The following is a 19754-nucleotide window of genomic DNA, read 5'->3' on the forward strand; positions in this document are numbered from 1 at the left end:
AAAAAAAAAGGAACCTTCGTTATGGCGAAGATGTTTCGCGCTGGGTCCCCTTCCGACTGCCGCGGACGTATTCCGAGGCACATAAAAAAAAAAAAAAGAAGAGCAGCCAAGGAACACCGCGGTCTAACAAACAATATAAAAGCAAGAAGCGACAGCGCTTCCGACATGTGTCGCGCTGGCCTCGGCTGACCGGTGGCGTGTCCACTGCTACCACCGCGAGCCGAAAAGGGCACGGGGCAACGCGGCAAAAGTATCTAGAGGTCAAGCAAGAATGAAAGAGGAAACGACGGCAGCGTGGAAACAGTACGTGCGGGTGTTTCGAACACACGCACCCTGCTTATTCCGTCCAGGGTCAGCGAGGAGTCAACACGTGCGATTCCGGAGCTGGACAACGAACGAACTTCCCTTCGAGGCGAAGTCGCAATACTTTAACAGCGCGCCGGGCACAGGCCGTACACGGTATGACTTGAACATGCCTCAAAATATGTTCCTACATACGTCTACACTTGCACATCCGCGTCAAGAAAAAAAAAAAATCTAGAATAACATAAAAAGAAAATAAAGAAGGACGCGTTCGGTAAAGCTGGCTTCTCTGCAACAGAAGTCATCGTGAGGAGAAGCCCACTTCGCCCATTTTCTGCTTCTACTGGCGGTAGTTTATGTATGAGAAGCACTTAAGCGTGTGACCCCTATAGAAAGCTCCAACGACGATGGTAATGGCCACGTAAAGTATCTTTTTGCGGTCTCACTAGAGTTATTGACTGCGGCTGATCTGTACCACTTGAGGTTCCTTTAACGACTGCCAAAATACCACTACACGGGCGTTCTTGGAAGCCGCTTCGCGATCGGATTCAGTAACGACGTGGTGGTTTTGCTACTAATACATTGAAATGGCAGCGGTTAAAATACAGTTTCATACTGTCCTTAAATGCAAGAAATATAGCACTGTGGTCGTGGGAAGTGGTGGGTCGCGCGTGGATCGTTCTATTCGGAGCAGCTCCGTTGTGCGCAATGCGGCTTCATTTATTACTATTTCTGGTTCCGCTGTGGCGCGTGCAAGCCTCGCAGAAGTTTAGGTAATTTCATTTCACGACTTGATCAAGCAATTTCCAACGCGTAAGTAAACTGGTTGGTAGCAACTTTATTTGTAGTCCTGCAGAGCTCGATAATTTTTACAATGCGCGTCGCGAAATCTGCATGACGTGCAGGCAGTTAACGACTCACCGTAACTACTTTTGAAATTCTAAACATTTTAACGCGAAAGTGTTAAGAAGCCTGTGTCGCAGAAAATCCGGCGTCCCGCATCGGACGTCGCATCGGCGAACATATTTTCGAACCAAGTATACCCAGACCTTCCATATGATGCAAGAAATTAACTGAACTAATTGCATTTCTCAAGCTAAAATACATAGAAGAGTCGTAAACTACGACTTGCACACAACTTACAGACGTGATAGCTCTGGGACTGTAATTTGACTATACGAGAAAACATAATTCTGTTAAGCGAAAATTCGAAGAAACCCTTTCACGCACATAGACCGGCCGCGGCGTGCGACATTTTGCGCGCGCCGGCGCGACGGGTGTCTTGGGGTCCACGGTGCCCGGTTCCTTGCATTGACTCCAGCTGGCACTAGCCTATATACGCAGCATCGCGGCCCACGCAAGAGGCCGTGGTTTCATCACAAAGCCCGCCTTCGCGCATAGCGTTCGCAGCAAGCGTTTCCAGGTAAACATTACGGTTACATACGCTCAAGTTGCCGGGAAGCGTAAGAAGCAGTCAGAGATCTTTGAATGCTATCGCGTTCCACTCTTAAAGGCGAAGCTTAAGCATCCTCCAATATTTTTTACTTGTCGCGACTCCTCGACCAAAGGTTTGACACGGGCACAAACGCTATAACTCGCTATATACTTCCTGTGGAATTGAAGGTAAAGCTATACGGGGCCAAGCCGCACACAAGCGAGAGCGCTTCTGAAAAGAGTCCCACATTTTCCATACGCGTTATAGTTTAAACTGGGGAAGAAAGGAAACCTAAGCACATTATTTACCACAGCTGAACGAAACAAAACACACAAGTGAGCGTTGAGGTTGATTTATTTTGCGGGCTTTTTTTTTTTTTTCGTCCGAGTCTGAGCCAACGAGAAACCGTCCCACGTGGAAGCTGCGTCCATTCAGCGTCTGTTCTGAGAAACTAAAAGCGCTGCAAAAAACCCTGCCGGACTACTTGGCGCGCTAACACCCGTGCAGAAGCTCCGCCTCCGGAGCTTTCCATTCAAAGTTCCACAGAAAACTGCGCGCGAATACAGTTATGGACGCACCGCTGAAGAGCTAAGGGACTTCGATAATTCTTTTGCCAGCTGCCATGGGCGTACTTCGAGCAAAAAATAAGCACCGCGCCTTGAAATTAAAAATTCCTTTCTTTGTACAGGCGGGACTGATTGGCGACTGATGGCGTTTAGCATTCCAAATCCAGAAAAGTGCTTTGACAGACGTCGTGCGTAATGGGAGTCCCGGGTTAATTTTGGCCACCATGGGGTTCTTGAACGTGGACCTAACTAAGTATGTGTACCCGAGCTTTTTATTTTATTACCGCTCTATAGTCCTATTTTTAATTTTTCTTTAAAGGCCTTTCTTTTCTCCTGGCAGTGTTGGAAGCAAACAGGGTGCAGTCCTGTTTATATTTCTCCCCTCACTCAGCTCTCATTTTACGGTTTGACATTGTTACGCCAGCTGCCGGGGCGAGGAATCGACTCCACGACTTCGAGCCCGACAGCCGTGTATACGCAGGCGCCCAAGAAAATCGGCGCCGTTGTTCCACAAAAACACAAGGGGCTATCAACATGCGCCTGCAGAGGCCTCGGAGGACGACGCAGCGGTCTTTTCGATCAACCTTGTACAGTGCGCAGTTCCAGACGCGCAGCTGCCGCAATTGGCATTTCTCGCGCAGCTGTTATCAAAGGATACATGCGCAGCCCGCTCTCTCACCTGTTTTCACCGAACGCATACGAACGTCTCCTAGCTGAACAGACAATGTGCTAGCATCTCGCGAAGTCACGCGGTTTCTTTCCGCAAGCTCGACCGTCCTCCTGCGAAACCTCCTATGTTGTAACGCCGGCACGGATGCGTGCATGCCCCTTCCAGTTTTTACCGCGACGACCGTCCCAAGTTCTTCACGTCACAGCAAGACCTTGGCGTCGCGACCGAAGCTTATCCAGTTGAATCCCCATATAAAAAATTTTCGTTTATAACAAAGTAAGGCTAAAATGTGTCTTCCCAATATCAGTGAGTGATATATATATATATATATATATATATATATATATATATATATATATATATATATATATATATATATATATATATATATATATATATATATATATATGTGTGTGTGTGTGTGTGTGTGTGTGTGTGTGTGTGTGTGTGTGTGTGTGTGTGTGTGTGTGTGTGTGTGTGTGTGTGTGTGTGTGTGTGTGTGTGTGTGTGTGTGTGTGTGTGTGTGTGTGTGTGTGTGTGTGTGTGTGTGTGTGTGTGTGTGTGTGTGTGTGTGTGTGTGTGTGTGTGTGTGTGTGTGTGTGTGTGTGTGTGTGTGTGTGTGTGTGTGTGTGTGTGTGTGTGTGTGTGTGTGTGTGTGTGTGTGTGTGTGTGTGTGTGTGTGTGTGTGTGTGTGTGTGTGTGTGTGTGTGTGTGTGTGTGTGTGTGTGTGTGTGTGTGTGTGTGTGTGTGTGTGTGTGTGTGTGTGTGTGTGTGTGTGTGTGTGTGTGTCGGATATAACAAAGGTATTTTAGCGTCTGATGAATGCGACTTTGTTATAATTAAAATTCGACAGTAATATCGCCGACTCCCGAAGGCTGTACTTGGTTCCAAACACACATAGAAAAAAAGCCGCATGACGTACGCGCCAGTTTGAAGGATTCACATAGCGCTGCACAACCTGGTCTTTCGGGTATCTTCAGCCATCGCTAAGTCATGGCAGGGTAAAGAACTTCAGTTTTCTCTCTGTCTCTTTCTTCCGCACGTGGAATTTTTAGGCGGCGTTAACCATGCGTCTTCCCATTTCTCGCAGAGGTCTTGCACTTTTTGCATAATGTGCGAACGTCGATTCTTCACCTGTCGGTAAAGCTGAGCACGCGCAGAAAAGTGTCGGCCCGGATGTGGTCGAACCAGGAGTCAAACGCTTATTCGCAACCAGTCGTCCGATGATAGAATAAAAAAAAAAGAAAAGAAAATGAAGAAACTATCCAGCGCCAAACAACAGTAACATCGACCTACGTGACGACAACAGCACCACAGCTCTCACGCCACGATGTCGCGAAGGAATCCTAGGGTATAATTTTTTGGGCAACTCTTTGTGGCCAAGAAAACGTAATGACGTATAAACACGACCGTTATGGTTACGGGAAAATCCCCGCACGCAACCTGGTTGACGCGTTATACTTTAAGCTGGGGAAGAAAAAAACCTAAACACACTATTTACAACAGCTGAATGAAACAAAACACCGTTAAAAGTTATCGCCGTAAAAGATGACGCCCTGTACCCCTGGAAATCGCATCTGACACACACACACACACACACACACACACACACACACACACACACACACACACACACACACACACGCACTCTCTCTCTCTCTCTCTCTCTCTCTCTCTCTCTCTCTCTAAAGGAAACTACGACACGGGCGGTGTTGTCATGGGCCTCAGCAAAGCTACCGATTCGCGGGTAGCACGAGGTACACTTAGGAGGGTACTCCGAAGATGAAGAGGAGGACGACTAGAGAATGAACGGCAGAAAAGTGGCCTCGATAGACGTATGGAAAAATATGGTGGGCGATGACAGCTTAGTACATACCGTATTCTCCTTTCCCCGTACTTTCAGAACAGAAAAGTCCGAAAAAAAAGAAACAAACATAAGATCTAGTACCAAATTTGCAGCCGCATTAACATGGGGTACGTAATGCAAAAGTGCCCGAGCAGACAGATTTCGTCAACCGGTTATAGACAACCTCGCGCGATCGAGATCGATTCGAAGCTATTCACTGTACGCCGTCCCTCGCGGAGGCCAAATGTTTTCCCAGTACGTTACGCATTCGTCTACCCTATCCGTATCCCCTCCTACCCTTACATCTCGAGAAAACAAGTGCATAACCTTATGTTGCAGCAGGGAACACAACTGTCATTTGAAACCAGGTCCAGCGCCGTATTAGAGCATGAGAAAAAGGACAGACAGATTTTTCTAATACCTACGAGCAGACGGTGCAGTTACACTACGCCACCAATAATAATAATAAATACATAATAAAATAAAGTACAATTTGAAATAAAGTAAAGCTACACCACCCATACACATTTTTACACACTACATCACAAAGCAAATTCTCACGTTTCGGGGTTGCTAAGGACTATACGAACAATCAGAATTACAAAACTATATTGTTTTAAAAGTGCAGAAAACCGTTGGCGGGACGCTAGAAGTGACTATACAGAGGCACACCTCTAACTATAGGCCAGGGGAGCCGTGGCGTAGTGGCACGCAGAAAGGTCTCTCACTACACACGGTGCAACCGCAGCGACTGTCAATCCTCGGCCGGGCTCATTAGTCAGAGAGCATGAGGCTCCCGACACAAGCGTCTGGGCCACCGACAAGGGCCCGACAGAGACGTTTGACGGGCGCTGTGACGAAGAGAGACTACGGACACCGCATCTCGCTGAACCCGTGCACTGTTTTGGAAGCTAAGCTATAGTAGCAACGCCATCAAATCAGCGAACGAGAGAGAGAGAGAGAGAGAGAGAGAGAGAGAGAGAGAGAGAGAGAGGGGGGGGGATTGGAAGGGGGAAATAAAACAAAACAAGGCATTGATGTGACGCGCGCGTGCACACAGCAGCATTCAATGCGCGTTCAAAGACAGTAGCAGGGCCCGGTCGTACTTTGAGCAGAACGGTCGAGTTGAGGGTCCCACTATTTTAGCTTTATGCGAGCACTCTGTCGTCCAATCTTATAGGCTAGCGCGCAGTACATTTTTGTTCTTAAAGATAAGCGCGGAGAGCGAGTTCAGAAGAAAGGAAAGCGATGGTGTGCCTGAGTTCCTATAAGCGTGCTACTTAGCACTATATGGAAAGGAAACAAAGGAAAAAATTACGAAATGCAATTTGACCGAAAGCGCGAAGCAGTGACGACGTTCTGAGATGTCACCTTCATAAGCGTCCGTTGGTCCAAGATGTAGTGGAATTAGATTGTGACCGGGACGAACGCCTTACATGTGACCAGCGTTATTTTCACGTTGCACTATTCCTCGACCGCACTAAAAGGAACCTTCGCTCCAGTGAGGCACGGCCGTGGACATTTATGAGTCACGTAGAAGCAAAAGCGGAACTAGGTAGGCATATCGCCTGTATAGCGATCCGCCAAGAATGTATGCACTACCGTCCAAGGCACTAAGCGCAGTATGAACTTGCAGCGTTTGGCGCAATGCATGCTATCAGTTGCAACAAACACAGGAAGCGGCGAGGGCAGCGCAATGAGCGCAACAGTACCCGTCTGAACGTTGCAGACGACGGTCCTTTGTTCCAGTACCGACCAGACCCAGATAGGGGGTTTCGGGTATATGTGCGTTTCGGAATCACAGTCAGAGTCCGTGAAGAGGTGTGCAATATACAGAGGACACAAAACTATAGAATCGCACCGTGTTTTTAAAAAAAAGCGACTATCTTCCTTCGGCTCTTTCGCCCGCTTTCGTGGTTGACTGGCGGTGCTCGGTCGTCGGACTTGCGATATAAAGGCGCCGAGGAAAAAGGCGCTTGCCTTCCCGCAACCGAATTTCGGAGAGGAGGAGGGGCGGGGGGAGGGGGCGGTCGTGCTTTGCTTGCGCAGGGTGCTGGATGTTTCGGGTCGCGGTGCCTAGAATGAACGAATAAATTAATTTTATCACTTCTGAAAGAGAAACAGTGGGTTGCGGAGTATAAGAAGCTGCACGTCGCAGATTTTGACAAATGGAGGCAAGTGCGAGCAACCTCGCATCCCGACGTGATAGCCTGAAGCGTCTCCCTTGGAGAGCATTCGATGTTCGCTCCTCATACGACACGCGTTTGTTAAATGTTATCACGTTATAGACGGGTATTCGTCGTTATGGTCAAGTCCGAAAGCGGCTGTACGTTACACCGTCGTTTCCGGACGCTCTGTTCTGCAGGCCTCAAAGCTATTCTCGATCAGTTTCGCAAAACGGTACTCCCGAGGCCCAGAGGACAAGCGCAGGCAACTCCTCTCTCAACATTATTTCCGTGCCGACATCGGCAACCCACGGTCTTTCCAATTCGTTTGTCGCTGCAGCTGTGGCGTCCACCATGCTGCACACTATTAGAGCACTCGCGCCGCTGCTGTTCTGCTATAGACGGAGCACGCTTGTAACATTCCGCAATAGTATATGCAGGGTGTTTCAGCAAACACTTTCAATGTTTTTTTAAGGGCTGCCTCTGGCAGATAGCACAATTCTAGTTCATGAGCTGGTCTACTCGAAGAGGCGGACATTACTGGAAAAAAATTGAAATGCATAATCAAGCACAATTAATTAAGAAGATGACTAATAAAGTTTTTAACTAATTACCTTGTGGCTCATATTGAAATTCATAAATTATAGCCGTGCAGTTAGTTGGCAAGGCGGATCCACGTGGAACGAATTCTATGGATGACACCAGCTTCGAGATATTCATTCCTGAACTTTGCGGACAAATGCGCTGGCGCTCCGGCTACTTTCCTAACCAAGCGTCGTTTCATGCATTGAAGCACAAAAGTAACTGGAACGCCAATGCATTTCTCCGCAAAGTTCTGGAATTAGTGTCTCGAAACTGATGTCATCCTAAGAATTCGTTCCACATTGATCCGCCTTGCGAACTCCACGACTAGAATTTGGAAATTGCCATAAAAGTCATAACGTAATTACTTATAACCTTAATTTGTTAAATTTTGTTAATTAGTCGATTATGCTTTTAAGTTTTTCGTGCAAGTATAATGTCCGCCTCTTCGAGTAAACGAGCTCATGAACATAGAATTGTGGTATCTGTCACAGGCAACCTTTATATATATATATACTGCGGCCGCTTTGAGTGCAGAGAGTTTTATTTGACCAAGGGGTTCGGGCACGTAGAACATCGTTCGCGTGTATTCCGCTGTTCAAATGGTGCGCACCGAACTGTATACGCGGAACCGCACGGATCGATTATGCGAACGCGTGTCGTCCATGCTTTTAATTTTCTCTCCGTATAGCTTTTAAGAAACGGTCCCGAATGCAACTTCTAATTATTCCTCGTTCTGAGACTGTGCTTCCAACTCGCGTTATTGTTGACTGACTCCACGAGAATTCGCTTTTTTTTTTTTTTTTGCACAGTAACCAATGACCGGTAAATGCCGCCTGATGCCGGGGCACGGGTTCCTTGAAATGTCCTCACCCCGAGAACCAACCGACCGCGCGGGAAATTCCCTGAGCGGGACCGACAGGGAAGAAGAGAAATTTCCCGCAACTTCTACACGCTGCAATCTCGTATGCTCGTTTGAAAATCTCGAACAGGTTTTCATAAAACCGTATAAAATTTCCCTATACACGTATACATATATATTTCTGCCACGCGGCACCTCTCCGTAAACCAGCACAAAACCCGGATAAACGAGTATGCGGGTCTATTTATAAACCCGCGTAAAGAGCCGTGCATACCTTCGAGCAAATATACACTGGAAACCACTGCGCAGCAGAGTTCTTGGCATACTGCTAATCCTCAGGGAATCCGCCACCACGTATAAATATAGCTCAGCGTTGTTGTTCACACCTGCTTACGCGGCGAGAAGCGACTCTCGAGAGGCGTGAACTTGACCCGCCTGTAATCTGCACCAGCAGACGTCTAATCCCGCGGCCCTTTGCGAGAACTTATATGCGTACACACACACGCGCGCACACATTCTCGAACAACGTACAACGACCGTTACTCTTCAAAGCCCCCCGCTTACAATTAGGCTGCTACACTGTTGCCTCATTAGTACCGTGCAGTAAGTGCAGCGAAGGGCCCGTGACAACCAAGCAAGTTGCGCACTACTATAAACCTTCCGCGAAGCTTCCCCGCGCGGAGGGGCGATCGGCAGCGGCGTTTACGCGAATGGCGACAAGTTGCGAGTCGCATCGCGTTTCTATAGCGCGTCGCAGTCGTGTAAACGGCGGCAAAGCGCTATAGGAAGACGAATCGCAACATAGTGCGGCAGGAGAGGGTACAGTGATTCTAGACGGGGTAAAAAGAAAGTCGTTTCGCGCGGTGCGCAAGTATAAATGTGGCGTATCGCACCATAATATCGCACTGTGCCCCCCCCCCCCCCCCCCCGCCGTGTGCTCACTCGGTCTACACCCGCCGGCGGAGTGCAAGTCGCCGGAAACAGGCTACGCAGCTCGTCTCGGACGAGGGCGGACGTAAACGCCGTCGCATAGCACTTACCGTGTTGAGTTAAAGGAAAAAAAAAAAAAAAAGATTTGCGAAATGCTACTGTCGCATTCACGTAAACGCGGTCGGACCAAACGCAGGAGCTTTTTTTCTTTAGTGCTCTTTTCTGACTGGCCAAACACGCGACCCACAGCTTTCCACGCACAGCGCGCGGGGTCGGTGAAGACGGCCGCCGTTTACACGCGAACGAAAGCGAAAGTCGCGCGGCGACAGGGACACGCGCACCACGGGACGAACGACTGACGCAGCAGCGAACTCGCTCGCACACGGCCGCTTTCGGCGCTCCGACCTGTCTGACCACTCAGCGACGCGGTCTCTCGAGCACCTTGCGCGGGGCCCGAGCGGCACAAACACGCACGCAGAGTACTACTCCCCCTTATCGCCCCGGCTCACGCGGCGCCGACTCGGAGGGGGCGCGGAGCAGGATTCCAGGGATCCCTTTCTTCCAAAGTGCGCGCGCACGCAGCACTTGTTCGGCAGAGTCTGCTGACCCCGCGCGAGGTGGAGAAAGCGGAGCCGCTGCGCGGGTGTGTGTATCGTGTACGCTTAAAAAAAAATTTGCGGGGGGGGGGGATTAAACAAACAAACAAACAAACAAACAAACAAACAAACAAACAAACAGACAAACAAACAAACAAACAAACAAACAAACAAACCTTGCAGATGGGTAAGAATCCGATAAACTCGCACATCAAAGACATCGCAGCTGTATAAGAAGCTTCTCGCACCATTCGGAAATCCTAGGATATTCGGATTAGGAAATTTCGGACATTCGGATTAGGATATATCCGCATTAGAATGAGGAAATCCTCGTCCATCTCTCTCACACTCTCGGAATGCAAGCGCGTGTGCCTCAGCACCAGGTACGTGGAGGAAATAGTTGCTCGTACCTTGTGGCCAAATGCGCTGACGGTCGAGTGAGAATGGCGTCCGAAAGGCCTCCCTCTGGAGCAGTTTGCGGCGATATGAACTGTAACGCAAGTGCTATTTTTTTTTTATTCCGTTTCTTTTTCAGTGGTTGGGTTTTACGCGCAGAAACCACGATAGGATTACGAGGCACGCGGTATAGTAGGTAACTCTGCCTTAAGATTTACCACCCGGACGTTCTTCACCGTGAACTTAAATTCAATTACACGAGGTTTTTATTTATTTATTTATTTATTTATTTATTTATTTATTTATTTATTTATTTATTCATTTCGCCTCCTATCGGAATGTAGCCTTTGCGTCAGTGATCAAACTCGCGACCTCGAGCTCAGTATGGCGCGATGAATTGTAGCCACTATAAGCTACTGGCGGCGCCGTATACCGCCGTATACGGTGCTACCGCGTACTGGTAGCACCGTATTTTAACAGCACCAGTTACTGTAACACCCAACGTAGCTGAGGGAGCGTCATTTCCATGGCAAAAAAAAAAAGCTTTTTTTTTTCTTTTTAATTCGATATTACTGACAGTTATATGGCGTTATAACGTACGCTGCTATTTGCTGCAAAAACTAGCCAAAGGCTGACAGCGTTTCTGGCAATGCGAAAAGGCCGCTACCATCGCACCGTGCCAGGTGCGTTGTCGGTCATCAGGGGCAGAGTCACGCGAAATATCGCCGAAGTGATCGTGGGCGCTATTGTGGACACGGTCAGACTCCGAGCCAATGAGATAGGAGGCCGTAGGAGCCACATGGGCCAATCAGAGCTGACAACATGGCGAATCTGATAATGTACACGATGCAAAAAAAAAAAAAATCAATTTTTACAATTTTTTTTTTTATAACACGGCGCTATTTCTGACCCCCCACGGTGCGCGGCGAAATACTTGACGCAAGAGAGTTTGACCGGTACGAAACTTTCATTTCGTGAACTTCTTGAATCGTCTGTTTTCGTGTCGCCATGTTTACTCGCACAAAAAGTCGCCCTAAAAAGAAAAGTTCATTCGCCCCCATCAACGATTCGATCTTAACTTTTGTTAAGTCTCAACACCATAAAGGCGTTAATTGGACGTTTGCCACCGTGTCAACCCACCGCCCCTCCTATCCAGACGTCAACGCAGCGCGGACACCGACTGTTGAAGGGTGGCACGAAAGGCGCTCACCCCACCACTGCATGGAAGCCTGAGCAAAGGATGAAAACGAGAGGGACAGCGACGACGAACCGGGTGTCGCAGATTGCCTTCTTGCCAGACTCCAAACCAGTCTCTTCAGAGGTGGAGTTCATGGGTGTGGTATCGCCACGAAGTCGAGGAGTGTGATTTTCTGCTGCACTCTTCAGATTCCGTAGTCGACTCGCCTAGGGAAAACGACGGGATTAACAGCAGATACTTTTCGAGAGTGAGAACAGAGGGTCCTGATGTGAACTGAGACGTTTAACTTGCTGCTGCATGGAGTGGGCTTCCGCAACTGGAGCCGTCTAACTAAGCTATAGATAAACCCCTTTTCCTTCATTTTCTACAACCTGACGTAGTAGTCGATGGGCTTGGTGGATTCAATGCCCTGAATGCCACCCTAGCAGCAACACTCTTAAGGGTGGGGGTTTAAGTCATGGGACAAATTAACACTTTTAAGGGTTCTTCTTTTTTTTCTTGCTGTTTTGGTAGCGCGCGTGGTTGGGATTTTGGAAGCGCGCCAGCTGCGCGGTTGCCGGTGGAACCAACGCCGATGCAGGAGCAAACTCGTTCACTGCAAAGCCTGCCCCCACGTCGACTGCTGCATGCAACTGCTGCTGGAACTTCGACAGTTGCCATGGAGAGGGAGGACACAAAACGGAGCTTGCGAGTACAAATACGGATGTCAACACAGAGCACGAAATACCCTAGTGATACCTCGAAAGAGAAAGTAAGAAGCTCCGGAACACTAAATAGAGATAAAAATATATGAGTTCAGCCGTGTTAGTAAATTATTCGTGTTAGTAAATTAAACACCCACACACTTTATAGCTACGAGAGGACGCTTGATGAGCGAGAAAAGACGCAAAAACGAAAGGCGGATGGCTTTAGCGGCTTCAATTTCTTGCTCGCCATGACGGCTTGGATTATGAGGGCGTCAGATCGGGCCTGATAATTTTCGACCGGTAAAAAAAAGAAGGAATTATACGTGGTGACAGGCATATACAGGCTTCGTATAGAATATGTTACGTGCAGAACTCAGATCATTGAATTCAGCGCAGAGGTTTTTTACACACAATCTCAACGAAGAGTAGTTGGGATAAACGAGCTAAATAATGAAATTGTCAAGCTTCGAGAACTGCGCCGCAACGGTAAAAAAATATGAGCAAGTTGAAAGCCACGACGTACCGCTGACGCACGGGGGCAGGGGTTTCAGCACGAAATTCGAAGTTTTGTAAGTTTGTCCTTCATTTGCACTTAACAGTATAATCAACCTCTGAACGCGAAATTAACGAAAGAGTTTTGAAAAAGTAATTTATCGATGTAAAGTGATTTAATAGACTTTGTATTTATATTTAGTGTCCCTTTACAGGTCCACATAACGGATAAATCATATTTTGAATAGATTGCTAATTCCAAGGGAAGCACTTTAATATTTGAGGTTACACGGCTGAGGTGCTTCAACACCGAACGCTACAAGCAAAAGTTGACAACGTAGATGATATTTGCCGACACTGTATGCGTGCAAGCCAGAGAGACGACGGAACATGTTTTAACAAAACGCAGTTTCGTTCCGTCCCAAGTGGTCGAGCCAAGCGTAGAACAAGTGTAGCGATAAGCAAGGACTTGTGGAGAAGGGCTGAGAAACATATCTCTCAGGACGCGAATGTATAGCTCAAGTGAACTTAAATTACCGGCAAGGTGACCGACGCTTGTCACAAGACCGCTGCAAAGCGGAAGATAAATTCGCTCGTGTCGCGGATTTGCGTGATCCCCTCTAACAATCGACCGCCAATGTAAGCATACGTCTTGACCGTGATACACGCACACACAGTGCGGTACGAGAGGAGTGTATATATAGAGTGTAGTCTGTAGAGGCTGGGCTACAAGTGCAGCGCGACTCCTTAATCACAGAAAGATTTGGAGGCCCCCCGCCTCATCTCTGCTGTGCACGACGCCTGGCGCGATGTCTGTGTGTCAGTGTTCCCTTCTGTGTCTTTGTCTCCCTCGCCCTACGCTTAGTGCTCCACGACCTCTGAATTACAGTAGCGATGTGGTCGACCATCAGGCCAACGGAGGACAGTAAGGCCTAATGTTTGGCAGAAAAGGTCCAGATTGTACAGCACGCGGGGGCAGCGACCTGCACAACACTCGACTACATGCACAAAACGCTGGAACGTGCAGGGGAACGTGCAGGCGCGCAGCAACTGCATACTAACACAGTGCGCGCGCGCGCGCGCGCGTGTGTGTGTGTGTGTGTGTGTGTGTGTGTGTGTGTGTGTGTGTGTGTGTGTGTGTGTGTGTGTGTGTGTGTGTGTGTGTGTGTGTGTTTGTGTGTGTGTGTGTGTGTGTGTGTGTGTGTGTGTGTGTGTGTGTGTGTGTGTGTGTGTGTGTGTGTGTGTGTGTGTGTGTGTGTGTGTGTGTGTGTGTGTGTGTGTGTGTGTAATAAAGTGTAAAGCGAAGCCTGAACAAACGATCGCGATGTTGCGAAATGTAGTACATAGATGTACCAGCTATAGGACAGGGATATAGGCTTCGTATACAATATGGTACGTGCGGAACTCAGAACATTGAATTCAGCGCAGAGGTTGCTACACACAATCTCAACGCAGAGTAGTTGGAATAACCTACCTGACATGTGGGCGAAGAAGTCAGCTGCTAGATGTGATTCCTACTTTGCAAAGAGGGCGGAGGTCCGGCTCTGCATGCCGTTTAAACGCTAACGCTAAATCGAAAAAAAAAGGAGGAAAAGATTAACGTTTTTTTTTCTTTCGTAGATGAAAGGCGCGTGTTGCACTAGATAAGAAGGTGGAGCTGTTCGTCGTTATGCTGCTGTCTGACCGAAAGGCGAGCATGGGAAACAAAGAAAACGCGACGCCGACGCAAGAATCAAGTTTGTCGACCGGATGCGCCTGGCCTGACACATCCTGCGGCGAAGCACGCGATGTGGTCGTCTACATTACATTACAGTCCTGTACGCGCTGCTATGGCGGTTGCGCTAACGAGGGCGGCGATGTAGCAATACCGGGCCAGCGGTGTATGACGCATAGGAATTTTCAATTAACAGCTGGAAGGAATATCGATGCAGCAAAATGTGAAGCGTTAATTGGTTTACCCCCATGTATTATGCATGTATAACATTTTGAGGATAACAAATAAGCTTGAAGAGCAACTAAGGACTACGCAACGAGCGATGGAATGGAAATTGATATGCGTTACATTAGAGGGTGACAAGCCGAGGAGCGTGACCTCAGTCGAGTGCGACTTCCTCTTAATCTCATCTAGAATATCAGCTGATATTGAGAGGAAGTCGCACTAGGAGGACATCCAATGTATATAGTATCGATAAACACCGGTCCACCAACAGGGTGGGTGCAAAGGGATGGTAAGCGACGGCGGTAGAAAGTTAGATGGAGTCACTGCTGCGATTAGGGGAATTCGCAGGCGGCTGACGAGGAACAGGTGGCAATTGAGGATCACCGGAGGAGGCGCCTTCGCTCTATATATACACCAGATTCAAGATAAGATAATAAACTTCATATTCGTACGCGTTAGAGCTGCGCTGAATGTGACACTCTGAGTGATTATATATTAACTCGGTGACACTTTGGGGACAAATATACCAAAGTGACGGTGGTACCCCGATGGTGTGACAAATGAAACCTCCTAGCACGGTGATCTTGACAAGCGAATTTGCAGGAAAGAAAAAGAAGTATTTAGAAATGACTGTCTCGTCGAAAATCACCGCCCGGAGAAGAAAAAAAAAAGAATATTCAGGCAGAACCCACCTCGCGATGAACGTCTATACGGTAATGCGATGAGCACTGGAGCAGTGTAGCGAAGCACCGTATGACCATCGCCGAAAAGCGTCACGCATGAGGCGTGAACTACAGCCAGGCTCCTCACTCGCGCTTCCCTCTGGACACGCACCCGCCGTGGTTGCTCAGTGGCTATATGGTGTTGGGCTGCTGAGCACGAGGTCGCGGGATCGAATCCCGGCCACGGCGGCCGCATTTCGATGGGGGCGAAATGCGAAAACACCCGTGTGCTTAGATTTAGGTGCACGTTAAAGAACCCCAGGTGGTCAAAATTTCCGGAGTCCTCCACTACGGCGTGCCTCATAATCAGAAAGTGGTTTTGGCACGTAAAACCCCAAATATTATTATTCCCTCTGGACACGCTGCGCCGCCGCGAAGTCCGCGCGTATATGAATATATATTCAGACAAGATTGCCCGAATATGTATTACACGGAATCGACTCCGCCCAGCACCGAATAAACTTGTTTTTTTTTTTTTTTTGCCATCGACGAGCGGCCCATACCTAGTGACCCAAGCTGGCGTGAAGGACGTTCGTTGAAGATTTCACCACATTCGATTGAATATACTACATCGCACATTTACTAGTGCATTAGCTGGCTAGCATGATCGACTGCACATGTAAACGCAAACCACCCAAGGAAACAGGGACAGGACGAGGCCTCGTACATGTTGACTTGAGTGGCGTGTGCTTGTATGCGCAGTGAATCAATGCTAACGGGAAAACGCACCAACTACCTCATCAACATGTCCTAGTCGGCTGGCTAAGCTACGACCAGCGTTCGACATCTATGCAGGACCCGTAGATTTCGTGCGCAACATCAAATCGCATAGCACCCCCCTCCCACGTTTAAATGACGCCAGGAAAAAAAATTCCCTTCGAGAGCGCAACCCTTGCCTACGTCAGTACAGCTTGTGCGTTCCCTGAAATCGCTTTTCAATCCTGCGTCCCAATAAAACGGTTGTACTCCTATGGTCATATGCGGCAGAGCGTACGAAAATATATACGTTACGGTCATAGAGTAGCTCTGATACAGAAAGAAAACAACGAATTCGTATTCAAACGATTAGTGCAGAAGTACGAGTAGGAAACGTGGCTTGATGACGTAATGCACGCTAGGTACGTAATTCTTGAGCTAAACAAAAATAATTTCGCGTTACATATTTTTGTTTCACTGAAAGAAGGAAAGGAATTCAGTGGTCTGGGCGCACAAACCAGCTGGGAGAGAGAGGCCCTTCATTGGAACACAAGAGTTTCTTGCCGGGATGCACATGCCCGCTGACATGCTACATACTCTGCTGGTATTCTCTTAATACTGGTTTAATGTGTACAAAATTCCAGCGAGGGCCACTGCTTTCAACAGCCAAAACTTGTTCTGCGGCGGGGCCACGAGGTCACGGTTTCGATTCCCGTGAACCGAGACCTCAGTTCCAGACATCCACCACGGCTATGTACCGAAGCCGCTTTACTGAGACGCCTATTCGACATCTACAACAGGCATAAATGAAGAAGCTTTGAGACATCTATATGACATTCACCCCAGATTCACCGAATTAGCACGTAAACATATCGATCCACAAAAGCAAGTGCCCGTGTGCTCCTCGAATTCGTGACGGTAAATTTACTCCCAAGGCCACAGTTTGCATACGCAGTGCCTGACAAATCGACTCTTACCCAACGCTCAGCGAGAATACAGTATTGTGCCACTTATGTAAGACACATACGTTCCAATGATAACGCAAGCTCAAACCATCCTAGCTTTTGCGATAGGCGCACACATCATTTCTGAAAAGAACGTATCGACCAAGACGCTGCTCGATTCCTCGTCACTCGATAGAGCCAACGGTCGGTGCCTGACGAAGCCATCGGTTGAGTGGACATGTTGCTTGCTTCGCTCACTCCCGGCTCTGTCGCAAAAGCGATCGACTGTTTGCCAGCCGCGATATGGTTTCGCAAAACCTTTTCGCTACCCTGCAGACGCCCGCTGCTAACCGCTCGAATTCACGCATTCGATTGATCTCCGCTGCGGCTGTCGAGCCCGATTTACGCACCCGTTCCCGGAAATCTGTTCGCTCGTTAATCGTGTTTAAAAGAGAAACTGACTAGGAGGCATGGACCCTTCCACGACGGTGTTTCCGTTTTGCGCACTCACTAGATAAATAAAATTTGCGTCGGCTTGTATTAGCCAGCGAATCATTACCTAATGGCTACTGAGGTGTGCAGGTGTCTAGAATTCAAGAAACTTTAAAAGTGCAAACGTAGACATCTCAAGAACAGTGTAGAAGTATCCTACTGGACAACAGAACCCCGAAGGCAGCATATCGCGACTGGTGGACGGTTTTGCATGCCCTGATAGCGCCGGCTACTTGAATTAGCAACGTCCACCCCGGTCACTTTCGACCGAGATCATATTTCTCGATCGCGACCGGTTCACTTCCGCAGTTGGCGCAAAGAAGCGAATCGTGATCGTGACTTTCGATTCCGATAGAACTCGACCGCTATCGAAAGTCCCCAAGTGACTGGCGTATTTGATGTCATCGTATTTGGCCATCAGGCTGAAGACACGAAATTACTCATGTCTCGTAACCTAAAGTTCGAAGCAAATAGCACGCTTGTAAACCTAATCTGTGGATATAACCTATCCAAAGGCACTAAACAAATCGCGCAATTAAGGACGCACGCGTGACTCAGTGCTCTTGCTCGAGCGATGACGCCGAGAAAAACCGCGTTGCGCAACTCAAAACCGCGACGGTTTGTAGTCGAGGCATAGGGATGCTGGTGTAGTGGCGATTACAAAATCTCGCACACAGATACAACTAAACGACAAGAAGACACCTCCTCGCCGACAATCAAGTAGCTGTGACGCGTCGCAGTCGAGAAGTGCTAGTACGCCGCGAGTCGATAGTTCCTGCTGCACACATCTTACTACGGCACAGCGTCGCTTCCTTGAGCCGAACACGCCCATTTATCTCGGCCGCACGAGGTGCGGATGGCGGTGCAAGACGCACTCTCGGGCACGCGCCGGAAAGTGCAAGGTGCAGCAAGCAAACAAGCGGACATCTGCCCCAGCGTGGGAGAGCGTGGAATATAAAAGTCAAGAGGAAAAAAAATAACGGCCACTGCGTCGAAGGCGAGCCCATGAGCGGCTGCCTGCGCCTCACGGCCACGGCAGAAGTTTTCGTCGAGCACCCTTTGATTCAGGGCACAGTACGAAACTATCGAGTACAATGCGTGCAGGGCGAGTTTCTTGGGGCCAAGCAAGTCATCTGTTGAGAGAATCAGGGGCGCTCGCGCTACGAGTGTTTGAAAACGCAGTGTCTGCTACTCACGAAGGTGTGTCCGGATAGGAGATCCGCTTAGTCCCACGCACCGTCGACGACAGCAGCGGCGGCCCGCGAATGAGGACTGTTGCTGCAGCACTGCTCGGGAAGCGCGGTTCTTCTGATTTGGGTCACGTCGGACATTTCATTAAACAATGCGGCCACCTAAAAATCAATTCATTCGTTCAAACGAATGGGCGGGGCGCGCTCGTATTATACATCCGAGCAAATGCCGGCGCGATCTGGCGCGCTTCCAGTGCACGCATTGCTTTCTGCCGCCCGGATGGTCGCGCAGTACACACACATATATACGTATACGTCAGGCCGCGGTTTTTCCTGCGTAGGGTGAGCTTCGATGCGATCGATGTGAAGAGAGGCCGTGTCTGTTTACATGGCCATAGAGCACGGGCCCGTTCGACCCGTCCGTGAGTTGCGTGTGGGAGGAGGAGGCCCCAACAAGTGTCAGCACCTCTCTAGGAATCGCCCGTACCCACCCCGGCAGCTACACGAATGCCGGCACGCCGATCGCTGCCGCCACTTGATGTGGCCGGAGCGGCACGCGCCAGCGCAGCTCAGCGCCGGCACCCAGCTCAGCGATCCGTGACAGCGCTTGCGGGCGGCTAACCCCGTGGACCGTAAAGATTTACCACGCGCCAAACGAGCTGCGGTAGCAGTGCAATCCTACCTGTTGTGAGCGTAGCGAGTGCTGGCGGAGAGTTGCCAAGGAAACACGGTGCGGTCGCTTTGATGAGAATAATCAGGCGAAAGGGAAAACGCCAGCCGTCGCCGAACCTGATGAGAGTCGCCTTCAGGTGACACCACTCGCCGCTGCGGGTCGTGGATCCAGCTCGCGCACACGTCGCTATAAAAACGGCCAGCGCGAGTAAATCAACCACTCGGCAAGAGAAAAGCCCACACAGTTCGACATGGCGGTTAGTGCGGCACGGGCCGAGGCAACTGTTTTGCCCGAATTTTCATCCGATTTTGGCTACTTTTTCTAGAGACCGGCAGGTGGCAGCACACGTTGCAAGAGAAAAAATAAGAAAA

The 19754-nt window shown here is 49.0% G+C and overlaps 1 protein-coding gene across 1 annotated transcript in view; it reads right to left on the minus strand.

Moving 5' to 3' along the window:
- Window positions 1-19525, minus strand: part of ATP8B (ATPase phospholipid transporting 8B) — a 157771-nt gene extending 138246 nt beyond the window's left edge. Inside the window, exon 1 of the mRNA XM_075681774.1 lies at window positions 19393-19525. The gene's annotated coding sequence lies outside the window, so the exon portion shown is untranslated. The remainder of the gene's footprint in view (window positions 1-19392) is intronic.
- Between the last annotated feature and the right edge of the window lie 229 nt (window positions 19526-19754).

The sequence above is a fragment of the Dermacentor variabilis genome, chromosome 2 (genome assembly GCF_050947875.1).
Source record: "Dermacentor variabilis isolate Ectoservices chromosome 2, ASM5094787v1, whole genome shotgun sequence".
NCBI lineage: Eukaryota > Metazoa > Arthropoda > Arachnida > Ixodida > Ixodidae > Dermacentor > Dermacentor variabilis.